Raw genomic sequence first — 11,473 nt, 5'->3', positions numbered from 1 at the left:
GGAGAGAGGGAGGGAGGGAGGTCTCCATATGGTACGGCTGGTGTCTTCATGTCCCCCAAAGCCTCATGCAGTTATAGGTGGGGCTTCTTCAGATGTAGCTGGGTCTAGAGTGTGTGATGCTGTGATTAAGAGCATGTGATTACTAAACCAGTACACTGATTGCTGTGGCACCACCCTAATCCCAGTAGCCTGAATAAAATTAAAAGGGGCAGAGAGAAGCTGCTAAGGCCCTCGCTTGCTCTCACCTGCCTGCTGTTGTAGACTGTTTCTCCTCTACAATGCCCCTCTCCCATGTCACCCTGCCTTGGAGCGAGCCAACTGTAGACTGAAACCTCTACACTCTGTGAGCCAAATAAACCTTTCCCCCTTTAACTTTGGGTGTCAGGTATCTTGTCTCAGCAAGAAGAAAATGTTGCTAAGATACCATCCATGGACACTCAGAGGAAAGTAGGGAAAAAAGCAGTGCCAATACGCCCAGAAAAGAGATTTCAAGTGAAACCAAATTCTGACTGAACCTCATCTTTGGCTTTCCAGCCCCTGAACTGTGAGAAAATGGATTTCTGTTATTTAATCCATGCAGCTCGTGGTATTCTGTTATGGCAATCCAGGCTGACTAACACAGAGCCAAAATTAATGATGAGATCCAAAACCTACCAAATAACTAGACCACATCATTGACAGTTCTTACACTGACAGAATTTCATAGAAGGCACAATGGCATTCAAGACACATGGATCTGTGATAAAGTCATATCATGTTTACCTTTCTCTCTTTGTGTCCTGAAATATATAACTGTTCTTTTTATACATGTACGTTTAGTCATTGTTTAATTTTTCCACTTCAGTAAATCACCAAAATGCATTATGGAAAGACGTTTTGCCTCAGAATTGGGCTTAATTTATCATATTTTTCATTTTCATGATCCTGGTGTCATCATGAAGATGATAAACTTCCCAAGATTTTATGAGCCAGACTGGTTTGTTTTTCTTCACTCCAGATATAATGAAATGATCGTTACTGAGAAAAAGTTCTGCTAGTAGTTATACCAAAAATACCTGGATGTTTGATGTGTTTTCTTCAGAAGGAAAAAGATAGCTTTGCACTGAGCTATGGTTTAGATTTAGATTGTCCCCCCAAAGCCACATGTATGTGGATGGTGGTTAGAACAGGAGGTTACTGAGCTCATCAGTGTATTCATCCACTGGGGAGTTCAGTCATGGGGTGTGCTACTGGGAAGTGTCCAGGTTAGAGGAAAAGTACATCTCCCTGCCTGGCTCCTCTCTTTGCTCTCTGCTTCCTGAACACCATGATGTTAGCAGCTTTTCCCTAACACACCCCTCTGTCATACCATTTTCTTCTTGGAGCCAGCTACCCTGGACTAAAACCTCTAAAAACCAAGAGCCCAAGTAAATTTCTCCTCATTTTAGTTGTAAATATCAGGTATTGTGCCTTAGCAGGAAGAAAGTGACTCAGAGACATGTTGTTGTGGCTACAACTGAAACACTGGCTAATCAAAGCATGGTGTTTTAGTCAGCTATTGCTCAAATATAATACCCAGCATCCACAACACACACAGGACAAGTTTAATTTGGCTTATATTTTCAGGGGATTTATTTTATGGTCATCTGGCTCTGTGGCAGAAATATCATTGTGAAAGGGAATTGGTGAAGCAAGATGCTTAGTTCATGGTGACAAGGTAGCAGAGCAGGGAAATCATCCAGAGAGCAAGGAGCTAGGGGTCATATATAATACCAAAGTCACGTCTCATGACACACCCAGACACACCCAGATGTGTGCTTTACTGATTACCTAGATAGCTCCCAAATCATTGAGTTGACAAAATTAAGCCTATCACGTTCTACCCCTTGTCAACTTAACAGCCAAATATATCTCTTTAAACCATACTCTCGAAATAAACCCAATATGAAGTTAATAATTCCTCCTTACATGATATAACTGTGTTGCATACAATCTAAAATACAATAGTTCCTTCCCCAAAGTTTCAATAGTTTCAAGTCAAAATCTCTTCAGAGACTCAAGACACATTTTGTCTATGAACTTCATTAAAAAGTGAAAACAAGTTGCATAAAACCAAGGTACAGTGAAACAGGGAAAGCATTGCCATTCTAAACGGGAGGAATAGAAGGATAGAAAATAAACCAAAGCAAGACCAAAACTCATCAGGGCAAGCATTAAGTCCTCTATCTCTAAATGTGGCATCCAGGGCACATGGTAATGACACATAGGTTTCAGAGGACTTGTGTGGCCCCAGCCCAGTAGCCTGGCTGGTTGTACCCTACATGGCCTCTCTCAGATTTATTCAGCTCACAGCCAGCCTACAGATCTCCTCAGGACTTGCAAGTTCTTTGCACCTCTGACTTCCTGAGATCTCCACTGCACCTCTGGCTTTTTCTTGGATCTTCACACATTGCTCTCCCAGGAGCTCCTGGGGTGCCCTCATGGGGTTTACCTGGAAATCTGAGTGGAAGCCTTCTGGCCCCACAACTCTTGCCCTGCACGATAATACCTCCATCACCTGGACAACACCAGTGCCTGGGACCTGCACAGGCAGTCACCATGGCCTCTTGGAGTGTCAAAGCAAACGCCTCTGGATGCCTCTATGGCAGAGCATGAGGGAATGAATCCCAGGGAAACAATTCCCTAGGAGCCCTGCTAGAATGGGGGGTCAGAGCCTCTCAAAAATGAAAGGTTGACACTTTTACACCTTTGAGCCTGCAACAGGTGAGATCTCACTGATTTCTGAGATGTCCTCAAAGCATCTTTTTCCTTCTCCCTGTACAAAGTCCTTGGTTTTTTATTGGTTCTAATCTTTTCAGCAGCCACATTCTTTGCTCCCAATTCTATACATGGTTCCTTTGGAGCCAAAATTTAAGGTTTTCAAATTTTTCTGCTCTGCTTTTTGCCTTCAAGTCTCACCATAAATCTGGCTAAAAGAAGCCAAAAGTGCCCATGTCACAGCCTGAATGGGCTGCTCTGAAATGCCGTTGGCCAGATCAGTTGACTCATCACCCTTAATCTCGTTTGCTCACAAAGTCTTAGGACATGGGCAAAATACAGACAATTATTTTTGCTAAAGTATAACACACATAGCCTTACTCCAATTGCTAGTGAAGTCCTGTTCCCAGAGGAAACCTCTGGAGCCTGGCCCTCACCATCTGCATTCCTGTCAATATTCTCGTCTTCTGAGCTCTGACCAGAATTACCCATCAGGCTTTGCTTACAACCTTCTACAGCCTTTCTAGCCCATATCTGCAAACTTTTTCAAACAACTCCTGCAAGCCAGTTCCAAGGGCTTCTAAACCACATGGTTAGGTATAGTCACAGCAACAACCCCATTCTTGGCATCAACTTTCTGTATTAGCTTTCTTGTCACTGAGACAAAATACCCAACAACCACAACTTAAGGGAGGAGAGTATTAATTTAGGTCATAGTTTCAAGGGATTGAGTTCTTGGCAAGCTGGCTCGAAGGAAGAAACATTATAGTAGAAAAGTGTGGTAGAGCAAAAATGCTCAGTTCAGGGCAGTTAAGAAACAGAGGAGTAGTCAGTAGAATGGAGCAAAGAACAAAGGATAGCATATGGTTCTTAAGGTCGTGCCTTCAAGATCCATCCAGTCACACCCAGAAGTATGTGTTACTATTTCTGTAGGTAGCTCCAAAGTTGAAACAATTAAGCTTAACCTCCATCCTTAGATATAGGCAAGGTGTGCTTCTTAATCTTCTGTTCAGTGAATACTCACTGTCTCATGGGTTCGAATAGTTTGGGATTATATTATCACTGGGCCTTGAGAAGGACAGCTAACTAGCCCAAGAGAATAAATTGGGAGACATCATTAATTGGAGGGTATAAAGCAGAAGCATGTCCAAATGTAAGTTCATGTATTACATCCCTTGGCAGAAACTGGAGTATGTGCTTTTTCAAATGTAACATTTTAATTGGCCTACCTGATAGGAGGTTAAATAAAATGTACATTGGATTTCATTACTACTTAGTTGTCAAATATCCTCTTTGCAACATGACTAAAACTAGCACAGTGAGTGGGTACAACCTAGAATTATGAGAGAACTAAAAGTTGTCTTTAGCAACACTTTGCAACATGGAATTTTAAGTTATCCCATTAGACCTGCTACACTCTTGCTGTTTTATTCAGGATTTTAAGTACAGAGTTGAGTATCTGAAAATTCCCTTCCCATATAATCATCCATTTAAAATGTCCTCCTGGAAATTATGTGATAGGACATTTCTAACAAAATGCCACTCTTAAAAGAAACCAACCACCTGGCCCCCACAAAAAAAAAAAATGCTATATCTTAGCACAATGTTCGCAAATTTTTCTGGATTAAAATGATTCAAAAAATAAGAGACTGTCTTTCATCACCATATACTTTCTCCCCCAAACAAAACTCTGGAAAGGATCATCCCATTCATTGCAAAGACAGGTATATAAAAATAAATGTCATAGACTATGAGAAGCCTTTTGAAATCTGGAAAATAAAATAATCAAATAAAGATGAACTCAAAATTTGCTGTGATTATATGTCTTGATTATGTTCTATACTGCAGTGAATGAGCTGCTCACCTTTATTTCCACAGGTTGACTCCCTGGATGCTGGTTTTTCCAACCATCCATGCCTCTATAAAATCAGTAGTAAAAAAATAACACACATGAATCACTTGCTACTGGAATTTCTTCCATCAAAAAATATTTACTGAGCCTCTACTCTGTGCCACTGATGACAGCCCAGTGAAAAAGGATCTTCCCCTTGTCAGCAACTCATTGTCTAGTGGAGGAGAGGGCAGGTAAACAAAAAGTTGCAATGAGATGCAGCAACAGCAAAAATGGACAATACAAGGAGCAACAGAAACACATAAGATGGATCAGCAGCTCAGTCTTAAAGGAAGGATCCAGTTAAAAGTCCACAGAGGCTGTCAGGTGTATGTTGAAATCAGAAGTGGAGAACAGAACTGAAGAGAGATAAAGACCACAGCATGGACAATGACCAAGAAGTGAGGCCAGATGTCTCAAACTTGCAGGTGACTCAGTTGAGTTACTGTTTCGTTTTCAAGGTGAAGTGAGAAGCATGGCAGGAAATAAAGCAGGTAAGTTCACAAAAGAGTGGAAGACTTGTAAGCTGCCTTCCCAACTTAGTCTTTTTTTATAAGTTTATTGGTACAACTTAGATACATATAATAATCACTTTCATCATATGGAGTTTATAGCTGTACACAATATATCTTGATTCTTATTTTTCCCCTTCCTTTCCCCTCCCTTCAACCTCTCTTCCCTTCCTTATTTACAAAAGCTTTGTTTCCATTTTATCTTTCTTTCCTCATTTTTTTCTCTTTCCTTCCTAGTGCCCCTTCCAATTTGAACATTTTCTTCCTATTTCACAACTAGACTTTATTTTAAAGTCAACATAGAACACTGAAAGATTTTGAGTGAGAAATCACAGGATCACACTGACATGTTGGAAACATCACTTTGGCTGAGATATGAAGAACAGACTGGGTGGAGAAAAGGCTGGAGGCCAAATGGCTGGTTATAAAAAGGCGAGTGTGGCGGCTGGGGACTTAGCTCAGTGGTTCTGCCACCTGCCTAGCAATCACAAGGTCCTGAGTTCGATCCTTTTACAAAAAACCTAAGGCCACTGCAGTATCCCTATGGCACTGGGAAGAAGAGAAAGAAATACATGCGAGCAACATTAAGGAAGTCCTTTTGTCTAACGTGAAAAGGGAGAACGCGTAAAGAGTCCAACACCGAGTCAAGTTTCTGCCACACATAAAACAACTGAGTGCATCAGAGAGTGATGGGAGGGAAAGGCTACGGAATCGAGGAAGATTAGCTTTAAAATTAGATTTGCAGTTCCACTTGCTCTGCAAGATATGAGAACAAGGAGACCCGGTTAAATGCAATAAGTTTGTAGGTAAGGTGGCAGGACTTTGAAATAATTTCAAGTTATGATTTCTCTTTTTTTATAAAGTCAGAGCCAACGCGACCTACTGAGAGGGAAAAAGATAGGAAGCGTGGAGCCTGACAAGGGTGGAGAAATTTTGAAAAAGCTGATTTTAAAAATCAGCTGAGATAGCCGAGATTAAAAAAAAAAAAAATGACGAGCAATTATATGAGGAAGGTTAGGCAGCACGGGCCTTTTTAAGTTTGGAGGTCATGAAATCAACCGGCATTAATGATAATTAATGATATTAGTTTCCAAAGCTGTGGTATTTTGGTTTTGAATAATATGCAGTTCTGACTAGAGGAGGGAAAGAAAAAAAAAGAAAAAAGATCTAAAATTGAGGATTTTCCAAACGGCCAAGTCGTAAGAAAACAAAGCACAGGATTTAGGGTAACCACCACAGCAGGAAATGACAAAAAGAAAGCAAAGGGTCAGAGATGAGAGGTCCTAAGAAGTTCAGAGGAAACTCTGCTAACAATCACAGGGGAGGCGTAGGGATGGGGAAATATGTGCTCAGAGACTAAAATATTTGAAATTAACCTTCCAGAACTGAAGCAGTTTAAGGCAGTAACAAGCAAGGGATGACATCTTAGGGTGAGCAAACGGTAAGGGCCCCAAAGTTGAGGCAGCGAAGGCACAAAGAGGCTGCAATGGATATAATTATCCTGGTGCACACAGAAGGTTCTCAGAAAGAAGCAGAGGACCGAAGTGAGGAAAGAGGCTATGAAAGCCAGTGCCAGTTTCCTCGAAAATAAACGAGGAAGTCACTAGTAAGTCAGATGATGACGCTGGCAGTTTCAAATAGGAGCTGGAGTGAGCCTTAATAAACAGAGATTTTGTAGAAAGTGGAAGAACGACCTGGAATAAAAACTGAATGAGTAAAAGCAACCCTTAAGACACTAATCCAGAGACACGGCAGGATCAGCATGGAGAGGTAAATGGTCCCTTCTTCCATGAACACATCTTATTCCCATCTCAGCAACAGGGCCTCCCTCGGTGAATTTATTAAAATTTAATCGTCACTTTGAATCAAGCCTATTGTAATTATATCTGTGGACAATAAATCCCTCTCTCTTTTTTCAAAACTAGCTGTGCTTTCATGAATATTTGGGGCCCTCCACTACACATCAATCTTGCATGAACACTAACAAAAAAAGAGTGCATGTGGCAGCGGAAGGTGAGGACCACATGAGGCTCCCACCCAGGGATGGTCACCCTGGTGTGGAATCAATCAACAGGAAAGGTGTGCCTTTTGCAGAGATCCTCCAAGAGGTCACTTTCCTAGATGTGATCAATCTCCCCCGTGCTGATCTTGTTACAGTGATTACCACTCTACTCTAACAGCTTCTCCTCCAGGGAGAAACAAAAATGTGCCTGTGAACGTGGAGTGTGGCGTGTCTTGTCAGGTTAAATTACCTTGTAACATAACTCACTGTAAATTCACCTCATAAGTAAAAAGCAACCGGAGATTTTAAAACATCATCAAAAAGCATTCTGTTTGGGGGTGGAATTGTGTGGTGCAATTACAAATGATCCATACCAGTGACCCTCAGCATCAGTGAGAGAGTCAGCGTTTCTTTAGTTCAGTGCATGGAGGGGAAAAACTCTCCCATGCTTTATGGGCTGGACTATTTGTTCTTTTGACCTTTGGAGGATACAAAAGAGACAAACCAGCATTTCATGAGTAGCTAATATATGTTACCTTAAGGCTCCATACACGTTCTGACCTATAAGGCTCAGTACAAATACCACCTCCTTTGGGATGCCTTCCCTGACTGCCTACCCCGTCAAGAGGTAAGGGTTAATTTTACATGCAAGCTTGACCGGCCCATGGCCGGGGCATATGTTTGGTTAAACAGTATTCTGAGTGTGTTTAGAGGGTGTTGCTGAATGAGATTAATATTTGAACCACAGACTAAATAATGCAAACTGCTCTCCCCCATGTGGTTGAGCCTCATTTCAGATGTTCAAAGGCTGAACAGAAAACACAGAGTTAGAGGATCTTCTCACTGTGTGATTGTCTTCAGGTTGGAACAGCTGAGGCTGGAAGATGAGACTCAGACTCATACTAGAACTCATACATCAGCTCCCTGACTCCCAGGCCTCTGCACTAGTATTGGAACTGTGCTGTGGGCTCTTTTGTGTCTACTGTTTGGCTGAGTGCACATCTTAGGATGCCTTAGCCTCCATATTTGCATGAGACAATTCCAAGAAAGGAAGGTATGGGTGGGGGGAAGTAGGGAGGGAAAGCTAGGAAGAGAGAGAAAGAGACAGACAGAAAGGGAAAGGAAGAAAAAAAGAAAGTTTTCATGGATCCATTTCTCTGGAGAAGCCTGAGTTATATTGTGTTGGTCAGCTCTGTCACTGCGACCTGAGAGAATCAGTTTAAAAGCAATAACGATATATTATGGCTCATGGTTTCAAAACTGTTAGCCCTGGGTTGGTTGGCTCTGCTGCTTTTGGGCTGTGGTAAGGCAGACTATCATGACAAGGAGCACTGAGTGGAGCAAAACCTGGCCATCTCATGGCACCAGGAAGCAGAGAGACAGAGACAGCAGGGGCCTGGCACCAGACCCTCCGAGAAGGATACACCCCAAGAATCTCACTTCTTTCTGCCTGGCCCCACCTCCTAAAGTCTGCCTTTCAGATGCAAACTATAGCAAATACACAATTCCTGACCTTCATTCCACTGTGTGTTGTCTGTTTTTGTTTCTAGACTGCAAGCTATTTTAGTGAGTCTCAACTCTTCTCATTGTGACGAGAGCCTAGAAAAGTCTCTAGCACATACACTGATCATTAAATGGGATTATTTAATATTCATGACATAGGCTATATTCTTTCCATTTTTTAAGAAAATTGAAGTTCATGGTCATCAAATAATTTATACAAAGCTGTATTGCACACGGTAGAGTTGAGATTTGAACCTAGGAATATCTGACTCTGACATCCTTACAGGTTTTCTGTATCATGCTGTCCTTCTGCTTCCCTTTTCAAACAGAATGCTTCCCTTTAGTTTTAGAATTAATTCTATTTGAATACTAGAGAGGAAATATATGGAAGAAATTGGACTATAGAACCAAGTTCTGTGAGTTCAAATAACAGATTCTCAGCTTATTGAGCAGCTCTAAGTAAATTACCTAAACCCTTTCTGCCTCCATGTGTTTCCTGATCCACAAAACGAAAACACCGAATAATCATGTATATCAGTAAGTGACAGCCACAATGACACTGCCAGCCCACACACACTTAGATCGAGGTGTTTAAAGTATAACCATTCTTACAGATGTGCTGATGGGGTAGGGTCCAGCTGATCCATCGTTTTGGGTGGAAGTGCTCCTCTAATTCTGGTTGCAGCAGACGAAGCAACTGGACTTCTCACTGCAAGCCTGAGTCCAACCAGCAGATGCAGCAGCAACCAGAGCCTTCTGTTTGCAGAGCCGATTTCCCTTGCTGTGATGGCAGAGATGCAAGAGGAAGAGTGGAGGTGTGCAAGGCTTCTGCTGGTTTGCGTTCAGGGTTAGCACACTGGTGTTTCCACCCATGTATAATCGGGTACAGTTGGTAACAGGACCAAATCAAGAGACGCACGCTCCACCCACAGTGAGGCCCTGACAAGGATACGGCAAGAAGCCAGAAAAGGGTCAAGAACTGGGCCAAAATTTCATGCTATTGTCGTATCTCTGACAGTTATTGCGGAGATCTGTATTAGCTATTTTATTGTTGCTGGAACAAAATCCCCAACATTCACAATTTAAAGGATGGGATTATTCTGTCTCAGTTTCATCGGATTCAGTCCATGCAGAATTGGAATGGCAGAGGAGTATGGCAGGCAAAGCCGGTGGTGCCATGGATTTCAGGAAGCAGAAAGAGAAGGAGCTGGGGACGAAAATACGTCCTTCCATGTCAAATCTCTAGAAACCCACCCCTTTCACACAGGCCCCGGCTCCAACCATGAGACTTTGGGGGAACGTTTTAGATCTAAACCATAACAATATCTAATAAGTTGATCTTTTTACCTCACAGAACAGAGAACAGCATATGTTAAAAGCTAAAGAAACGTTCTGAGTGTTTGCTTTGTATATGAAGAACAAGGTGGACTCATGAGGTGGCCCTTACTCTGCCGCAGTAAGACTGTGTTAAGTCACAGGACCTCCTTAGGCCCTTTCTTCTTTAAAACCTATCACTTGAACTTAATAACAGCTTCCTTGCTTTATTCATTACCTTGCTGAATACCTAAGAACATATGGTTAGTTGCTCTTATTTCAAAAATAACCAAACATCCTAGGAATGCAAAATATAATACATGGGTAATTCTAAATAACAATTTGGTTAAGGTCAGTAAATCTCTCTGGTTTTACGTGATAGAAAGCCATAGTTCTTATTTAATAGATGATGTAAATGCTTCAAAGAACTAAAGTACTTCTTTTCTAGCCATAAATCCAAATACTGACTGAGAAGAGATAGAATTAATATTTCCTATCTTCTGGATGCTAGCAGGGTCAGGAACTGAACAGTGATGCTAGCTGTTAAGGTTCATCACCCTTCAGCACCCAAGGTGATTCACATTCCAATTCTAGAGGTTCTGGAGAGTTAAGATGTCTCCACACAACTATGTCACACACTGAGTGCTAGGGTAGGGATACAAAGAGGAAACACAGCAGTGCCGGTCCTCAGACAATGATCACCGTGGGCCTAGAAACTGCCAGAGCTACCATACACCTCTGAGAACAAACCTAAATACCATAGCCATGGAGCGAATTATCTCAGCTCCGGGGAGTTCCAGAAGCCTATGCCCTGTGTTCTCCCCACTCTCCAACTCCCTCCACGAGACAGAAGAAAGGGGAGAAGATGATAGTTATCACAAAATCCACATCCAGAGAGAATGGAGTGACTCGAAGGTAGCAGGAGTAGAGCTTGGCACAGCACAGGAGAAAACACAATCTGCTTGGGAAAGCAGGCACAGCCCATTCCGGGGTAGTGTCTCTGTACAGTCTGGAAAGCAGCTGAAGGCCATTGTTACTGTTCTCCTTTAAGCCAAAGATGTGGAGCAGTGATGGGTCTAAAAATAGAATGTCTACCAAAAATAATGGCAGTATAATGTGACTTGTGCTAAAATGGAAATTTATGCAAAAAGTGGTCGCTTGGTGAAAAGGGGCCTTGGGGTACGCTTGGGGAATAGAGTGCCTTCCAGTATTGTCCCACACTCTTGTAGACCTGCTCTTCCTTCTCTCACTCAACAGTGCTGTGAAGTTTGGCTCCTTGGATCGGTCTTTTTCACTCATGACTTTTCTCTCTATAACTCTGAATCTGGTTTCCATAAGGCTTTTTCTCACCTTGTTAGACCACCTCAATAAATATCTCAGAACACCATTTCCTACAGACAGGTTTCAAGTTCCTTCATAATGGGCTACGTACTATACCTTGCAAATTTAGCTGGATCCCAGGAGATCCCCTTAATATACCAACCACCATTTATTCTTTTTTTTTTTTTTTTTTTT

This window comes from Fukomys damarensis, unplaced genomic scaffold, assembly GCF_012274545.1.
Source record: "Fukomys damarensis isolate Sample0158 unplaced genomic scaffold, DMR_v1.0_HiC HiC_scaffold_33, whole genome shotgun sequence".
In the NCBI taxonomy this organism is placed as follows: domain Eukaryota; kingdom Metazoa; phylum Chordata; class Mammalia; order Rodentia; family Bathyergidae; genus Fukomys; species Fukomys damarensis.
The sequence above is the reverse complement of the archived record's forward strand: the minus strand, read 5'-3'. Positions refer to the sequence as shown.